Here is a 19,168-nt window from a genome sequence, read left to right as displayed (position 1 = left end):
TTTATCGGGCAGCAATATATATACACACATTATCCCGGAGCGTTTGCCCAGGAAAGGCGAGAGGGGGCGTGGCCGAGCGTCCTGGCTGCGGCCTGGCAAGTTGAGGGCGAGCCTGCCCAGGCATGCCCGGGCGTCCCGACCGAGGCCTGGCAAGTTGAGCGCAGGCCTGCCCGGGCGTCCTGGATGAGCCCAGCATGGTGATCGCTCCGCGTCCTTGATAGGTGCAAGGCGATTGTGAAAACCCAGCGGTAGCCGCTACAACGGCATTTTAAGTCATCACGACCAATGAAATTTGCCACTTGCAGACCCCCACCCATGCCCTTGTTGATAGGCCTCAAGCTGAGGCCTGAAATAGTGCCAAAAAAACGAGTTTCGTTCCGAACTCGTGGGACTACGATTTCTATGCATTTTTTAGCTGCGTCGCAAGACGCTGGTCATAGAGTGCCCTCTGCTGTTGTTCTTCTTCTTCTTCTTCTTATTGTTCTTGTTCTTGCAGAGAAGACAAAACCTCAAAGCTCCACCCATTCTGGGAACCATAGCTCCACCCATTGTGGGAGAGGCTTCATATAAACAAATATCCACCATTTTATTAACTCTCATAGCTTTGAGGCCTGTTTTGTAGGCCCGTGGTGTCTTCCTCTCTCACAGTTTTATTTCAAATCAAATTCGATATGTCATTTCATTTTTCAGTCGCTAACATAGTTTTAGACTCGGTTGAAAAAAAACGGGAAGAAAATCCGATGAAAGTTGCCCTTTATAGAACGAAATGAATTCTCAAAGGCCTGTAACTTCAAGTCCATTGAGATTTTTTTCTTTTTTAATCGCGGCATGGTCAGTCATACTCCGCCCGAAATAACAGACGGGAAAATGCTGAGATATATATATTTTGTTTAAATCGCGGCATGGTCAGTCATACACCGCCCGCAATAACAGACGGGAAAATGCCGAGATATATTAAAAATTCGTCCATTTGATGACAATCGTCACGATGAAATATTTAATTTATACGTCGTCACAATAATGTGGAGAGAGGAGCATAGCTTCGTTCACGTGTCGCCACATACGGGAAATTGCCGAGATTTTTTTTTTTTAAATCGCGGCATGGTCAGTCATACACCGCCTGAAATAACAGATGGGAAAATGCCGAGATATATTAAAAATTCGTCCATTTGATGACAATCGTCACGATGAAATATTTAATTTATACGTCGTCACAATAATGTGGAGAGAGGAGCATAGCTTCGTTCACGTGTCGCCACACACGGGAAATTGCCGAGATATATATTTTTAAATCGCGGCATGGTCAGTCATACACCGCCTGAAATAACACACGGGAAAATGCCGAGATATATTAAAAATTCGTCGCCACACACAGGAAATTGCCGAGATATATTTTCACTTTGCACAAAAATAACATCAAGTAATCGAATCAATTGGAATGTCCTGTGCCTATAACATCAACGTTATAGGCACAGCTGCATCTGGGCATTGTGTAACATCGACGCGGCTTTTGTTTTAATTAAAACTTTTTGTACTTGTTTATTGTATATAACATGCCTGACCTTGTGTTAAAAGTTTAACTCTGAAATCCCGCCAGTTTCCGCGAACGGCCACGTCAAACTAGGTCATGTAGAGTCAAAAAGGAGGGTTTTTAGCTCCGGTGCTGACTTTGCGGCATGGTATCTCCGTCAGTACATATAATTCAGCCTTGGAATTTATGCTAGGCACAGACCTCCCATGGTTCTGTGGCCCTGTCAGTTTTGAAGGCTCTTACTTACGCACGCATCATCCAGCGGAAATGTAAAAAATGTACTTTTGTCGTACGTACGTACTGTAAAATTCAATGAATTTCTCCGAAATTAACCCAAAATATTTTCGAAACCATCAGAGATATCCTCTCGAAAATGGGTAAGCTTGGCATATGGAAGGGATACTGCTTATTGACGACGTTTCGTGGTTGTCTGGAAAACAACTAATGAAGGGGGCGACACTAAAAATGCCTCCAGATGCATATGGGGACTGCATGATGACCAGGGATAGCATAGTGAACGTGGAGTAGGGAAGCTTGGTATTATGGTCGGCGGTATGAATCCGATGAATACATGATAATCCATCGATACAATAAGTATCAATCCATAGTTAATAATAAGGCACACACCTGAAGTAAATCGCATGATAGTTTATTCACCATCATGTCAATACGCAAAGATGCAGGCTTCGATGTATGCGAAAATTCTGAATGTCCACGGCTCAAGTAGCACAAATCTTCTTAAAATTTCAAGGCAATCGGTTGAAAATTGAGGATTTTAGAAATTCGACAAAGTTGGTGAACTTTGGCCTATGTTGACCTATTGACCTTTTGATCCCAAAAACAATAAGCTTCTTGCTTATGATCAACTCTTCCATTTGGTGAAATTTCGTGAATATCGGTTGAAAATTGTGACCTGTAGGCACCTGACAGACAGACAGACAAACAGACAGACAAACAGAAAAACAGACAGACAGACAAACAGACAGAATAACGCACAAGATCAAGCAATATACTTGAAAAATCTCAGGTAGAATTAATCAGCAATTATTTAGCTCAGGTAGAACAGCAAGGTGATCGTGAGTATTTTATTATTAAAATTAGTATACAGTGCACGTTTTTATGCCTCCACAGGACGGTTGTCTGTCCGGTTGTCGGTCCGTACCAGACTTTCGTTTCCAGAATAACCGCTTATGGGATTGGCTTATTGGTATGAACTGTAATAATTAATTGGTATGATAACAAAATTGGTATGAACTGTAATGCAAAGATGAACTGGTTCGATTTTGGGTTGAAAAGGTCAAAGGGACCATGGTCATGTGACCTTTAATTTAAAATCTTGGTTACCACAACAACTTGTGGACGAGAGAAGGGATTTCAATCAAACTTGACAGTAAATATCGCGGATGCTTCTTCATGGTGGTCGAACCCTTCCCCCTCTTCCCCCAATGCAATTCGGGGGCAAAATCTTCCCCATTCTGTCTTGCTGCCCGGATTCGACAGGTCAGCGCTTTATTAGGGTCAGAGTGCCGATTGGTCCCCATGGACCGTCCCTTTCCCTCTTGTCCCTGTTTCTCTCTTTCTCCAACTCTGACGTGGCCCTGACTTCGTGAAGGTGGGTCACACCATCCTAGATGTGGGGGGTCTCTGGGTCGTTTCTGGGAGATCGATCCGCTGTCTTTGTGTCACGGGCTTGTTCGAGAGAACTGTCCGAAGTGATACAACAACAACCAAATTTGACACCACAATGGCCTGCTGTGCAAAGATGGACGGATTAATTTTTTGGGTGTAACAGGACGTGTGCCCTTTGAAAATATTTTTGCAGATCATAACTCGAGTTTGAAACATCTGAGGTTTTACCTCTGTCATGTGACCTTTAATCGAGATCAAACGTAAACAGTGGGTTGACATCGAACGCAGGCGGACGCATATCCAATATCACCAACCGATGCAGACATTGTACAACAGAGCTCGTTTCGTCCCACCCTGCACAATAACTTGGGGTATAATTAGCAGTGTAGGTAGATCCTAGACTCATGGAGGTAGATCCTAGACTCGTGGAGGTAGATCCTAGACTCGTGTAGGTAGATCCTAGACTCGTGTAGGTAGATCCTAGACTCGTGGAGGTGTATCCTAGACTCGTGGAGGTAGATCCTAGACTCGTGGAGGTAGATCCTAGACTTGTGGAGGTAGATCCTAGACCCGTGGAGGTAGATCCTAGACTCGTGGAGGTAGATCCTAGACTCGTGGAAGTAGATCCTAGACCCGTGGAGGTAGATCCTAGACTCGTGGAGGTAGATCCTAGACTCGTGGAGGTAGATCGTAGACTCGTGGAGGTGTATCGTAGACTCGTGGAGGTGTATCGTAGACTCGTGGAGGTGTATCGTAGACTCGTGGAGGTAGATCCTAGACTCGTGGAGGTGTATCATACACTCGTGGAGGTGTTGGTGAACTCGACGTTGACCAGATGCTGGTGTCTGTTGGCAAGATTGTGACACTCACCGTCCAATTGCAGCCACGTCTGCAGGCATTCACGATATTTACTCCATCTAAGAGGCGTAAACAGCGAAGTTGTCATTCTGGAACTCACTACCGCAAACCATCAGAGACTCCTCCTCACTCACCACATTTAAATCATCACTCAAGACCCACCTGTTCAACACCGCATTCAACCCCTGATCGTCTCTTCTCCTTCCTTTCTGTTTGGTTTTTTAATTATGTATTTTTGTCTCCTTTGTCTTTGTTTTATGTACCATGTTAAAGCGTCTTTGGGTTTCTTGAAAAGCACTATACAAAATAAATTTTGTATGTCATGTGACCCAAGCAAGTGATCTGATAGGCCTAGATTCAAAATTAGTGCCTTCGATGCAAGACAAAGTAGTGCGACAGAAACGCGTGGAAAACTTTCAAACTGGCAGGATCCGTTAGTTAAACTTTTTGTATGTGCTACAACTCGGCACGTACTCAGATTACCAGTGATTATTTTTTAGTCTCTCTGACCTCGGAACGGGATTGAACGATACACGGTGTCAGCTTGAGGCCTATGAGGTCGTTTTAGTGTTATGTTGATACTGTCGCGTAACCGTGATTAACACCACAGTTACGGATGACCGATTTGCGAGACTTTAACTCCCGAGGCGAACACTCAATGGCGGACTCAAGTTCAACACCAACGCGCGGAATGGCGGGGCGCAGCGAAGGCTCCGCAACCTTATCTATTAAAATCAAACACCCAGGAAAACTGCGTTCAGATATTATGTACAAAAAGTAATATAAGGGTTTATTAGGAAAAGTAAAGCCAGTGAAAAAGCCCGCCGGTAAATCTAATAATTCTAATAAACCTAAATCGGGACGTCCCCACACGACTGACAGCAAACACAAACGAGGGAGATTAATCACGAAAATAACACGCCCCGTCGTTCAAAATATACGCGGAGATCGGGCTTATCTGTCTTTGTCGTCTTGTATTGTTGGTGTCCAGCACCGCTCCTTCCGGCCCGATCGCACACCACGAGGCCCCTCGCTCCAAGCACCACGCGTCCGACGCAGGCCAGCGGCTCCACTTGACCAGGGACAGGAAGGACTCCTTTCAACTCCACTCGACTCGACGCGGGAGTGCTGGCAGCCAAGTGCCAACGAACTGCTCAGTGCCAACTGGGTGTGCTCTCGTGTGTCTCCTGCGACTCCCTACAACCCGAACTGCACTCGAACTGCGACTGGAATGGCGTGTCCTCTCCAACTCTCCACCACCGCTCAACTCTCTGGTGCCTGCCTGCGTCTGCCAGTGCCTGCCACGAACTCAACTCAACTCGTACTGGCGAACTCACTCTGGACTCAACTGCCGAAATGGCGTCCGACCGTCGCCTATATTGGTGGCCGATGACGTCACATTGCGCACTCCTCAGCCAATCAAAGCCTCCCGCGACTCCTGACATCTCCCCCGTTACGCGACCCTGCGGTCCTGGCATAACACGTGCCGGCCAGGTTTGTAGGCCTTTGGAGGTGTACACGGTGGCGGCCAATTGTGGTGGTGTTTTTGACCTGGTTTCCTGTCAATTTAATACGAAGTCCTTGTCAGGGAAAGGGGATTATTTAATGTTGCGCTAAGGACCTAACTAATGTTTATGTGGTTTGCAGTGCCATAAAGGACAAAGGTTTGATTACTAGGTGATACTCACAGGGGCGTTACCTTTAATCCCTCACTATTTAACACTCGGACCTCCAGGTAGATCCACAATCATACATCTTACCCCGACAAACGCCTAAACATCAAGAACTTATTACATGTAGAGTCCCTGTCACGACAGCCGAATACCTACCTATTCAGATCTACCTAGCTCTAGATGTTGCATTACCAAATTCATAACACAGCCCCCCCCCTGGAACCGTAGCTCCTGCAAGGTTCACCGCAGGGCTACCATTCCAGCCTTAACACTTACTGTCACACACTTAATTAACCTATGAAATAAATCAGGAAGGGCTGTGGGAAGTGAGTCGGACTACCTACCTACACTTCCTTAACATGCTGAACCCCTTAACCATCATGCAAGTATGTACATCTTCTTCGTTGTTCCTGTGGAGGGAGGAAACAACAACACACAACACTAACTTAACCACAAAACTTAACCATCTTTCCAAAACTCAAAACTCTAACCTTTGTACATACCCCGGTCTACAGACCGCGTCCCCCGGTGGATGCCACAAGACACAACCTTACCTGCGGGGCCATCCCCAATGCATCCCACTAAATTTCCACGGGCCCTGTCCAGATGTTACAGGTGAGTGACACGGCTCGGTGGATTTCGCCCACATTCATGCAACACAGACCCCTTAACCACTCATTCTCATTCCATAGGTCATCAAGGCATTTCAAAAATCAACAAAGCACTTATTCCCAATACACCCCCTGCAGGACCATGGCATTGATGTCATTCACGTGTGTGTGCATTCCTCAACTAGGCAGCGGGGAGGTACCGCACAAAAGATGGTGGGGGCGCATCAGGCTGTGGTGCCCGCAGTCCCAAAAACAAGTCAACCGACTTACAAATTCATTGCCCCCCCCCCCCCCTTTACCTCTTGGCCCCGTGACAGCCCAACAGCCCCTTTCCGCCGTTACCTCGCCGGTGAGGGTCTCCACACACACCAGGCTCCTTTGCCTCCTGCTTTCACGCAGCAACACGGGTCACCGGGGGACTTCCTCACCCCGCGGCGCCCAACCAGACCCTCCACCGACGAGCTCCAATTTCCAGTTACCACCGGCTGCCAGGGGTAATTGCCGCAGAGGGGGGCCCGCAGGCATCGCTCCTCAGAGCTTGCTCTGTACCTGCGGACACACACACCTTCCCCACCCACAAGACCCCAAAACACACTTCCTCCCCCACTGCCATTCAATTCTCCACACAACTCAGCACAATTCAGTACAATTCCTAGATGGTGTAAAAGGTGTTACAAGGCTTGCCATGGCCTGCCAATGTGAAATCCCATTCACAGTTCGAATCATCACATCTTCCCAAAAGCACATTTCCAAAAGCACAATTATCACCCCTCATTATCTCCAATAATCATCACTCACTCTCCAGGTTTCACTCTCACGACCACATCAAAACACCTAACCACAATACAAAAACATACGCCACCCACAAGACGCTGTGGCTCCCATTCCATCCCCTCACCGGCCATGTCATCACTCTCACCCGCCTCCCAACTCCAATTTACATGTCCCCAATTTCCAAAGCAAATCCTGAAGCCTGGGACAGTACTCCTCAAAGCACTCACCTTAAGTGCAGGTAGTTGCAGGTTGGTCAGGTTCAAAGTGCAATCCACCCATACAATTCCCCAAATTTCACATTGGGCCTACCAAATCCTTCCAAATTTCTATTTTGTCCCCACTACACTGGCAGGTATGTGGATCCGCATCCAACGGTGATCATCACTACACAACTACCTGTGGCCACGACAGCTCTGCACCTCTACCGTGCAAGGGTCACCGGGACAAGGTGAGCAGTCAAAACGCCAACATGGCCCATGAGTGTCCATAAGGGTGCGACCCACCATCCATCCTTCGGCCCCCCCTGCGAGGAACACAGCTGCAGCAGCCCCAGCTGGCCAATGTGGTGAGCACTTGCTGCCAAAACACACACTACCGCACACACAACCTCGGCCCTGGGGGGCACGGTCGCAGTGCGTGGCATCCCTACAGCCACGTCCCCTGCACCTCCCCATCATCCCCCAGTCCGACTACAGAACTGCAGCCCCCCAGTGCTCACCCACACTTGACCACACCAAGGTCCAGTCAACAGCCATGCTCCACCAGGAGACCCACCCAGAAGACATGGTCCACACACCTCGGACACGCACAGCACCACGTTGACCCTCAGGCTACACAACTACATCCCCATCATCCCGCGTCCCAAATATCAGCACAGTTGCCCCCGCAACCAGTTGAAAGCTGTGTCTTGCTACCCTATTAATTTCATCACAGCCTCCAACACTTTGGTCTACACACCTGGATCAATAATGGCGTCACTGTACAGTGTCCACCATGGCATTTCAAAATCCACCCTTAAATTTCCATCTAACCCACAGATTACCCATGCCAACCATTTGTCACATTTCACTCACCTCACCAAAGAAGGATGCTTTGCCATACACATGCCAGCCGAGCATGGCCCCGTATGCTCGGCTCGTTCTAGTTTCCCGCACACTCTACCTCTATTGGCCCAGGCGGAGGTGGTGGTCCTCTGTCTGGCATCTGTGGACCTACTGGGGGCCCCCTCCTTTCTGGACTGCGAAGCCTGTCAGGAGGTGGGGGCCCATATGGTTGCCGACAATTCCTCTGACTGTGCCCTCTTCTCCCACATCTAAAACAAGTCCCCAAGAACGGACCCCTCTGGTAGCCAGGTGGAGCCCCCCTTTCTCCCGGCCCAGCCCGATAAAAATCAGGCCGTCCTGATGGCCAACCTGGACCACCCTGTCGTGACTCGCTCCCTGCAATTTGTCCCCCCATCAAATTTGTCAGCTGGCGGCTGATTCCCCTTAACATTCGCCCGATGTCATCCTCTGGCTTTTCCCGATCCCGCACCTCGGTCTGCCGTACCGTCACAGGTGCCCTCTCCGATGCGCGGTTCGACCTTCTCAAAAAGGTCAGTCTCGCCGCGCATTCCGCTGCCCGGTGCACCGTGGGTGGGTCCTGTAACTCCACCAACGTCCGGACCTCAGGATCAGGGAGAGCCGCCATAAATTTTTCTATCGCCAGCTTGTCCCACGCCTGTGCTGGTAGGTCCCTGTATGCTATCCTCACAGACTGGTATATATCCTGGGCCAGCTCCTGCAACGTCTCATTAGGCTTTTGCCTGCGATGCAGCAGCTGTGCCCTGACCAGGTCGCACCTTGCGCCTGTCCCGTACCTGTTATTTAAGGCCTCACAAATGGCCTTGCTGGTCAATATTCCCTCTGGGACTACGTTCAACACGTCGGCGGCTGACCCACGCAGTGTCGCCACCAGATTCCCCATGCGCTCCCGCTCTCCCCAACCATTGAGCTGAGACACGCACTCAAATTGTGTCAGGAAAGCCTCGAGGCTCCCTGATCCGTCAAAATGTACGAGGGGGATTGTTTTTCCAGAGACTCTATTCCCCGATTCCTCTCTGTCCAAATCCAGTCCGGGGCCAAAACACCCCCCCAACTGGGTATTCCGTTTCGGAGCCTCTGGTGTCCAAATGTGGCTCGTGGTGAGGGTCTCCTGGGTCACCTTAATCTGGTCCTGAAAATGTTTAACCGACCTACTCACCTCTTCCTTCAGGCTCTCTTGAACCCGACCAACCTCCTTCTTGATGGTATTGTCCCAGATCTCCAGTCGCTCCTGCATAAAATCACTCACCCTTTCATTATCCATTAGTGGCCCCCACAGGCCTTTCTCAATTAACCCTTGCTCCTGCTCTTTTATGCGGGTTTCCAACCCCCTCACCTCCTCGGCCAATTTGCCCCCTTGTCGGTTGAGCAATCCCCATTCCTCACTCTGCTGTAGCATTCTGGCATCCACCCGGCCCCGATAGCCTTCCAGGTCCCCATTTGCTTTATCAATTCGAGCATTTGTGGCACCAATCTGACCCTCCAACTTTTCCCCCATTTGGACAGCCTGCGTCACGCCCTCCTCTATTTTTGACATTAATTCTTCCCGTTTCAATTCAATTTCCACCCCTATGGCTTTTTCCATCTCCCCCATTTGAGTTTCTACTTTACCCTCAAATTTCCCCAGTCTGTCCGTAATTTGGTTTTGCACTCTCCCTTCTATGCCATCAATTCGTTCCCCCAGCTGCTGTGCCATTTCCCCAATTTTTCCTTCCAATTGTTCATTCCTTTCCTTTATTTCATTCCTCCATTCCTTCCCCTGGGACTCCATTTTATTTTCCATCCCATCAATTTTATTTTCCAACCCACTTTTCATTTCTCCCATTTGTTCCTCCAATCGATCACTCATTCCCTTCATTCCTTCCCTACATTCCTTCCCCTGGGACTCCATTTTATTTTCCATCCCACTTTTCATTTCTCCCATTTGTTCCTCCAATCGCTCACCCTGAGCATCCATCCGGTTCCCCAATCGCTCACTCTGAGCCCTCATGTCTTTTATTAAATTTACTATGGTCTGGAGATCTATCGGGGCCGTCCCAACGGCGGGGAAAGTTCCAACGCTATCCTCCTTATCCCCCATTTCCGGCTCACTCCCGACGCTGACGGAGGCCTCGCTGCGCACCTCCATTTCGTCGACCTCCGACATCCGCCTTTCGGAAGGTTGTTTCCCGCGCGCGTATTTATTTTAATACCAAAAACACAATTTAAATTTGACGAAGACGCGATATCGCGCTCCGTATGCCCAATTGATTATTAAATTTCTCCGCCTCGCCTATACAAATTTTGCGTTCGAACGTCGGACGCAATGTACGCCCGACCGTGTCGATGTCTCGCCGCGGACAAAAAAAATTTGTCCGACGGGTTCAAATCCCACTTCTGACACCACTTGTCGCGTAACCGTGATTAACACCACAGTTACGGATGACCGATTTGCGAGACTTTAACTCCCGAGGCGAACACTCAATGGCGGACTCAAGTTCAACACCAACGCGCGGAATGGCGGGGCGCAGCGAAGGCTCCGCAACCTTATCTATTAAAATCAAACACCCAGGAAAACTGCGTTCAGATATTATGTACAAAAAGTAATATAAGGGTTTATTAGGAAAAGTAAAGCCAGTGAAAAAGCCCGCCGGTAAATCTAATAATTCTAATAAACCTAAATCGGGACGTCCCCACACGACTGACAGCAAACACAAACGAGGGAGATTAATCACGAAAATAACACGCCCCGTCGTTCAAAATATACGCGGAGATCGGGCTTATCTGTCTTTGTCGTCTTGTATTGTTGGTGTCCAGCACCGCTCCTTCCGGCCCGATCGCACACCACGAGGCCCCTCGCTCCAAGCACCACGCGTCCGACGCAGGCCAGCGGCTCCACTTGACCAGGGACAGGAAGGACTCCTTTCAACTCCACTCGACTCGACGCGGGAGTGCTGGCAGCCAAGTGCCAACGAACTGCTCAGTGCCAACTGGGTGTGCTCTCGTGTGTCTCCTGCGACTCCCTACAACCCGAACTGCACTCGAACTGCGACTGGAATGGCGTGTCCTCTCCAACTCTCCACCACCGCTCAACTCTCTGGTGCCTGCCTGCGTCTGCCAGTGCCTGCCACGAACTCAACTCAACTCGTACTGGCGAACTCACTCTGGACTCAACTGCCGAAATGGCGTCCGACCGTCGCCTATATTGGTGGCCGATGACGTCACATTGCGCACTCCTCAGCCAATCAAAGCCTCCCGCGACTCCTGACATCTCCCCCGTTACGCGACCCTGCGGTCCTGGCATAACACGTGCCGGCCAGGTTTGTAGGCCTTTGGAGGTGTACACGGTGGCGGCCAATTGTGGTGGTGTTTTTGACCTGGTTTCCTGTCAATTTAATACGAAGTCCTTGTCAGGGAAAGGGGATTATTTAATGTTGCGCTAAGGACCTAACTAATGTTTATGTGGTTTGCAGTGCCATAAAGGACAAAGGTTTGATTACTAGGTGATACTCACAGGGGCGTTACCTTTAATCCCTCACTATTTAACACTCGGACCTCCAGGTAGATCCACAATCATACATCTTACCCCGACAAACGCCTAAACATCAAGAACTTATTACATGTAGAGTCCCTGTCACGACAGCCGAATACCTACCTATTCAGATCTACCTAGCTCTAGATGTTGCATTACCAAATTCATAACAATACATTCACCAAGTACTTGTTGAGCCCCCCACTCTGGCATCGGGGGAACTCGTTGCTTTTGTAGGATTTTGTTTCTGCAATTGGTGCACCCAATTTTTTAAGGTATCGGTTTCTTCGACCTGTACGAGTACTAGACCACCATTTAGGAAAACTTTTATTTTTTCACCCTGCACTCTCAACATTCCAAATTTCTAAACTATCAATTTTTGAGCTGTATTTCGGAGCCGGCCTGGACTTTAGGAATTTAATTATGCATCAATAATGTGAATATAAAGTATGCTGGGTTATGTTTTTGACCTTGCCCTACTTTTACTAATGCCGAATTTCAAGGAACGCTTGGCCTTCCGAGATGTTCTTTTTTCATAATAGTGTACCTGCACTGAAGTTGTTCACCTAATATTTGATTAATGTTCTTGATCTACTTTTTTGGATTGTGACCCAATTAACACCAAACACCTTTTTTATCGTGGATATGTTGTGGTCCATAGCTAACTATAAGCCACCCCGGGTCAGTGGGAGGTTTACCCTTGGAAATCGTTTTGTGATAGCGGTTACAACTAGAAAAAGCGGTTACAACTAGAACAAGAAAAAGAGCAATCGGAGATTGCAAACCCTCGCCAGGATGTATTCTCATTGGTTTTTAAGGCTTTTGTGTTAAAACAAATATGGCGGCTGAACCACGTGACCGATGACGTCATAATTATTTGTTATCTCCACCAGTTTATGCCGACATGGCGCTCAAGAAATTTCATCTTGATTGGATGCAGTTTTGTACTTGTCGAATTATGACGTCATAATGGAGGCACCTATGACATCATCATTCACATATTTTATTCCCCATGGAGTGTTCTTTACAATGAGCCATATCTCAATTTTTTCTATTCAACGCTTTCCGAGATATAGAGGTGCAAAGTTTTTCGATTTTTCCAAGATGGCGGCCGAACCACGTGACCTATGACGTCATAATTATTTTTTAAAATATACAGTTGGAGTTGCACCGATGTTGAAAATTTCCTGTCATTCGGACCAACGGTTGCAGAGAAAATCATATTTATTCTATGCGGACAAACTGTTACGTGTTCCTCCCCGACCCCTGGTCACGGTGTACCTCCGCACCCCGAGAGGAGCCACGGCAGAAAAATATTTTATTCTGTGTTAGAAATCAATAGTGAAACCACACCAATGACTTTAAACGAACAACTGTTGTATTAAAAATCATTCACAAGAATAACGGTACACCCAATAGCAATCCAGAGTGCACTCTATATATCTTAGGATGGTACCATCAACTAAAGTCAGATAACTCACTGCGCTCCACGTGAGTGAAAAAGGACACTCCCCAATGTCTCTATAACCTTCTCCAAGGCGAAGTTGATTTGCTCCAGCGATCGCTAGACCGATGTCCAGTCGAAACCCGAATCCCGCTGTCCAGTCGAGACCCGAATTCCGTACAGATGGCAATGACAGTCACACAGCCGAAACTGTATAAAGGCGCCTTCCAGATGAGCACGTTCCCAGCTCAATCAGCAAACCGCAACGTAATTGGAGACGACGCGGTCGCACACACACATCCCCGACAGACGATAGGATGTTGAGAAGAGCTGACGCGCAGCAAATCCTTTGTCGGTGAACGAAGCACGAGGTTCAAAATGGCCGACGGCTCTTACTTGAGTCGACGCGACCAGGCAAGGATTCGTCGGAATCTCAGCCTAAACCTGACTACGCAGATTTCTCAATCCCAGCGATAATACTGTTATGAATTTGGTAATGCAACATCTAGAGCTAGGTAGATCTGAATAGGTAGGTATTCGGCTGTCGTGACAGGGACTCTACATGTAATAAGTTATTGATGTTCAGGCGGTTGTCGGGGTAAGATGTATGAGTGTGGATCTACCTGGAGATTCGAGTGTTAAATAGTGAGGGATTAAAGGTAACGCCCCTGTGAGTATCACCTAGTAATCAAACCTTTGTCCTTTATGGCACTGCAAACCACATAAACATTAGTTAGGTCCTTAGCGCAACATTAAATAATCCCCTTTCCCTGACAAGGACTTCGTATTAAATTGACAGGAAACCAGGTCAAAAACACCGCCATGATTGGCCGCCACCGTGTACACCTCCAAAGGCCTACAAACCTGGCCGGCACGTGTTATGCCAGGACCGCAGGGTCGCGTAACGGGGGAGATGTCAGGAGTCGCGGGAGGCTTTGATTGGCTGAGGAGTGCGCAATGTGACGTCATCGGCCACCAATATAGGCGACGGTCGGACGCCATTTCAACAGACACGGACACACGCGTCGATGAGCGATCAAGTCGGAAGTTGAGTTGAGTTCGTGGCAGGCACTGGCAGACGCAGGCAGGCACCAGAGAGTTGAGCGGTGGTGGAGAGTTGGAGAGGACACGCCATTCCAGTCGCAGTTCGAGTGCAGTTCGGGTTGTAGGGAGTCGCAGGAGACACACGAGAGCACACCCAGTTGGCACTGAGCAGTTCGTTGGCACTTGGCTGCCAGCACTCCCGCGTCGTCGAGTCGAGTGGAGTTGAAAGGAGTCCTTCCTGTCCCTGGTCAAGTGGAGCCGCTGGCCTGCGTCGGACGCGTGGTGCTTGGAGCGAGGGGCCTCGTGGTGTGCGATCGGGCCGGAAGGAGCGGTGCTGGACACCAACAATACAAGACGACAAAGACAGATAAGCCCGATCTCCGCGTATATTTTGAACGACGGGACGTGTTATTTTCGTGATTAATCTCCCTCGTTTGTGTTTGCTGTCAGTCGTGTGGGGACGTCCCGATTTAGGTTTATTAGAATTATTAGATTTACCGGCGGGCTTTTTCACTGGCTTTACTTTTCCTAATAAACCCTTATATTACTTTTTGTACATAATATCTGAACGCAGTTTTCCTGGGTGTTTGATTTTAATAGATAAGGTTGCGGAGCCTTCGCTGCGCCCCGCCATTCCGCGCGTTGGTGTTGAACTTGAGTCCGCCATTGAGTGTTCGCCTCGGGAGTTAAAGTCTCGCAAATCGGTCATCCGTAACTGTGGTGTTAATCACGGTTACGCGACAAGTGGTGTCAGGAGTGTAGGATTTGAACCCGTCGGACAAATTTTTTTGTCCGCGGCGAGACATCGACACGGTCGGACAAATTTTTTTTTGTCCGCGGGGAGACATCGACACGGTCGGGCGTACATTGCGCCCGACGTTCGAACGCAAAATTTTTATAGTCGAGGCAGAGAAATTTAATAATCAATCGGGCAAACGGAGCGCGATATCGTGTCTTCGTCAAATTTAAATTGTTTCAGGAATTATTAAAATAAATACGCGCGCGGGGAACGACCTTCCGAAAAGCGGATGTCGGAGGTCGACGAGATGGAAGTACGCAGCGAGGCCTCCGTCAGCGTCGGGAGTGAGCCGGAAATAGGGGAATTAGATGCAGAGGTGAGCCTTGGAACCTCCCTCGTCCCGAGCACCAACTTATCCCCCTCCCCCACCGGGGAGTCGGGAGTAGTAGGAACGGCCCCGACAACCGACCAGATGTTGGGTCAATTGCTTCGAAAAATGGAAGAAACGAAAAGTGGATTGGAGGATAAACTTGATGGGCTGGCAAACAAAATGAAGGAAATGAGTGATCGATGGAGTATTAAAATTGATGGGCTGGCAAACAAAATGGGGGATGATGGGGAGACCGCAGGTGCACAGGTAGATGGGGAATGCCTGCAGGTAAACGTGGAGTGTCCACAGGTGAGCGGGGAAGGAAATTTGGAATGTGAGAGTTGTAATGGGGAATGTTTCCCACATTCTGGCCTGGTTGTTTATCGGGACCGTGTGGATGTCACAACACCCCAACCGGGGGATGAATTTGGAATTGTGCAGCACCAGGGCGGTGGTGCGAGGCAAGAGGGGGTAGAGTTTTTGGGGGTCCGTGCAATGGAGCCGGACCAGGTATTTATTGGGGATATTGATCAAAGCCTGGCGGGGCCAGGAATGATTTGTAATAATGAGGATGATTTGATCCAGCGGCTGGAGACCTGTGACAGTCCCATGGAGGTAGAGCTTGTTCAGGCCCAAAGGAGCCTGGGAGATGAGGTGAGTTGGTCCGAGGAGGTGGTTGGAATGACCGAGGGGACGCTCACTGTACACTGCTATTTGGAAACAGAGGCTCCAAAATTGGACAACCAGTTGGGGGAGTGTGTTGGCTCCGGGCTGGATTTGGATCTTGGAGGATCGGGAGATAGAGCTTCTGGAGATTTGGTCCCTGTAGGGAATTTGGATCAACTGCAGGGAGGGGCAGAACAACCGGTGGTAGAGGTTGTTCCCTGCAGCTGCGGTTTGGCGGTGGGAATGAAAATTTGTAAAATAAAATTTAAAATAAAATTACAATGGGAACTTGATTTGGAGCAGCCATGGTTGGGATTGGTCCCCGGGCTGCGGGATCTGGACATGGAGAGGTCATGGGTGATGGCCTCGGGCAAAAGTTGCCCCTTTCAAAATTTGGGTATGCCGGCCAGCTGGGGGGCTGTGATGGCGAGATTTGGACGTGGGGTCCAGCCTTGGGTGTCGAGGTACGACCTGGGTCCCACGGGGGGTCTGGTGGAGTGTGGCGTCCCTTGTCCGTCGGGGCGCCGTCCGAGCTGGTGGCTCGGGCCGGCAGGGTCACCGGACCCTGGTGGGGGTTAAGACCTCCAGAGGGGTCCGAGGTGGTTTCTCAAGCCTGGGATGGCAAATATTGAGGACCACTAGGGGGAGGTGTTGTGGGTCGCGCTTTGGTGGTGGCACTGCGGACGGCCAACTTGGGACTGATGTGGTGACCACCCGGGCATGCGGCCTGGCACTCTCCTCCAGGGACTCTGGGACAACCAGCATGTGGTGACCTGGCATGGTGGTTGGTCTATGGACGCGGGTCAAACCGAATGGACAGGGATGGAGATAGCCTGCCGGACAACCATTGGGGCATCTGTGGAACGTGATGGTGTGAGCGACCTTCCACAGATGCTCCGTTGTGATTTATGGACTCTCGGGTTGGGAAGAGAGCCATGGGGATGTGAATCGGGAGATGTGTAACGACGAGCCGAGCATATGGGCCATGCTCGGCTGGCATGTGTATGGCAAAGCATCCTTCTTTGGTGAGGTGAGTGAAATGTGACAAATGGTTGGCATGGGTAATCTGTGGGTTAGATGCAAATTTAAGGGTGGATTTTGAAATGCCATGGTGGACACTGTACAGTGACGCCATTATTGATCCAGGTGTGTAGACCAAAGTGTTGGAGGCTGTGATGAAATTAATAGGGTAGCAAGACACAGCTTTCAACTGGTTGCGGGGGCAACTGTGCTGATATTTGGGACGCGGGATGATGGGGATGTAGTTGTGTAGCCTGAGGGTCAACGTGGTGCTGTGCGTGTCCGAGGTGTGTGGACCATGTCTTCTGGGTGGGTCTCCTGGTGGAGCATGGCTGTTGACTGGACCTTGGTGTGGTCAAGTGTGGGTGAGCACTGGGGGGCTGCAGTTCTGTAGTCGGACTGGGGGATGATGGGGAGGTGCAGGGGACGTGGCTGTAGGGATGCCACGCACTGCGACCGTGCCCCCCAGGGCCGAGGTTGTGTGTGCGGTAGTGTGTGTTGTGGCAGCAAGTGCTCACCACATTGGCCAGCTGGGGCTGCTGCAGCTGTGTTCCTCGCAGGGGGGCCGAAGGATGGATGGTGGGTCGCACCCTTATGGACACTCATGGGCCATGTTGGCGTTTTGACTGCTCACCTTGTCCCGGTGACCCTTGCACGGTAGAGGTGCAGAGCTGTCGTGGCCACAGGTAGTTGTGTAGTGATGATCACCGTTGGATGCGGATCCACATACCTGCCAGTGTAGTGGGGACAAAAGAGAAATTTGGAAGGATTTGGTAGGCCCAATGTGAAATTTGGGGAATTGTATGGGTGGATGACACTCTTGGACCTGACCAACCTGCAACTACCTGCACTTGAGGTGAGTGTTTTGAGGAGTACTGTCCCAGGCTTCAGGATTTGCTTTGGGAAATTGGGGACATGTAATTTGGAGTTGGGAGGCGGGTGTGAGTGATGACATGGCCGGTGAGGGGATGGAATGGGAGCCACAGTGTCTTGTGGGTGGCGTATGTTTTTGTATTGTGGTTACGTGTTTTGATGTGGTCGTGAGAGTGGAACCTGGAGAGTGTGTGATGATTATTGGAGATAATGAGGGGTGATAATTGTGCTTTTGGAAATGTGCTTTTGGGAAGATGTGATGGTTTAAATGTGAACTGGGGGGATTTCACATGTAGCAGGCCATGGCAAGCCTTGTAACACCTTTTACACCATCTATGGAATTGTACTGAATTGTGCTGAGTTGTGTGGAGAATTGAATGGCAGTGGGGGAGGAAGTGTGTTTTGGGGTCTTGTGGGTGGGGACGGTGTGTGTGTCCGCAGGTACAGAGCAAGCTCTGAGGAGCGATGCCTGCGGGCCCCCCTCTGCGGCAATTACCCCTGGCAGCCGGTGGTAACTGGAAATTGGAGCTCGTCGGTGGAGGGTCTGGTTGGGCGCCGCGGGGTGAGGAAGTCCCCCGGTGACCCGTGTTGCTGCGCGAAAGCAGGAGGCAAAGGAGCCTGGTGTGTGTGGAGACCCTCACCGGCGAGGTAACGGCGGAAAGGGGCTGTTGGGCTGTCACGGGGCCAAGAGGTAAAGGGGGGGGGGGGGGCAACAAATTTGTAAGTCGGTTGACTTGTTTTTGGGACTGCGGGCACCACAGCCTGATGCGCCCCCACCATCTTTTGTGCGGTACCTCCCCGCTGCCTAGTTGAGGAATGCACACACACGTGAATGACATCAATGCCATGGTCCTGCAGGGGGTGTATTGAAATAAGTGCTTTGTTGATTTGTGAAATGCCTTGATGACCTATGGAATGAGAATGAGTGGTTAAGGGGTCTGTGTTGCATGAATGTGGGCGAAATCCACCGAGCCGTGTCACTCACCTGTAACATCTGAACAGGGCCCGTGGAAATTTAGGGGGGGGGCATTGGGGATGGCCCCGCAGGTAAGGTTGAGTCTTGTGGCATCCACCGGGGGACGCGGTCTGTAGACCGGGGTATGTACAAAGGTTAGAGTTTTGAGTTTTGGAAAGATGGTTAAGTTTTGTGGTTAAGTTAGTGTTGTGTGTTGTTGTTTCCTCCCTCCACAGGAACAACGAAGAAGATGTACATACTTGCATGATGGTTAAGGGGTTCAGCATGTTAAGGAAGTGTAGGTAGGTAGTCCGACTCACTTCCCACAGCCCTTCCTGATTTATTTCATAGGTTAATTAAGTGTGTGACAGTAAGTGTTAAGGCTGGA

At 49.7% G+C, this 19,168-nt stretch overlaps 1 long non-coding RNA gene across 5 annotated transcripts in view; it reads left to right on the top strand.

The window, feature by feature from the left end:
* LOC137411668 (uncharacterized) overlaps window positions 1-19,168 on the top strand; it is a 52,140-nt gene that overhangs the window by 2,921 nt on the left and 30,051 nt on the right. The window lies entirely within an intron of this gene.

This window comes from Myxine glutinosa, chromosome 8, assembly GCF_964187855.1.
Source record: "Myxine glutinosa chromosome 8, kmMyxGlut1.1, whole genome shotgun sequence".
Taxonomy (NCBI): domain Eukaryota; kingdom Metazoa; phylum Chordata; class Myxini; order Myxiniformes; family Myxinidae; genus Myxine; species Myxine glutinosa.
This window is presented reverse-complemented; position numbering and strand designations above follow the sequence as displayed.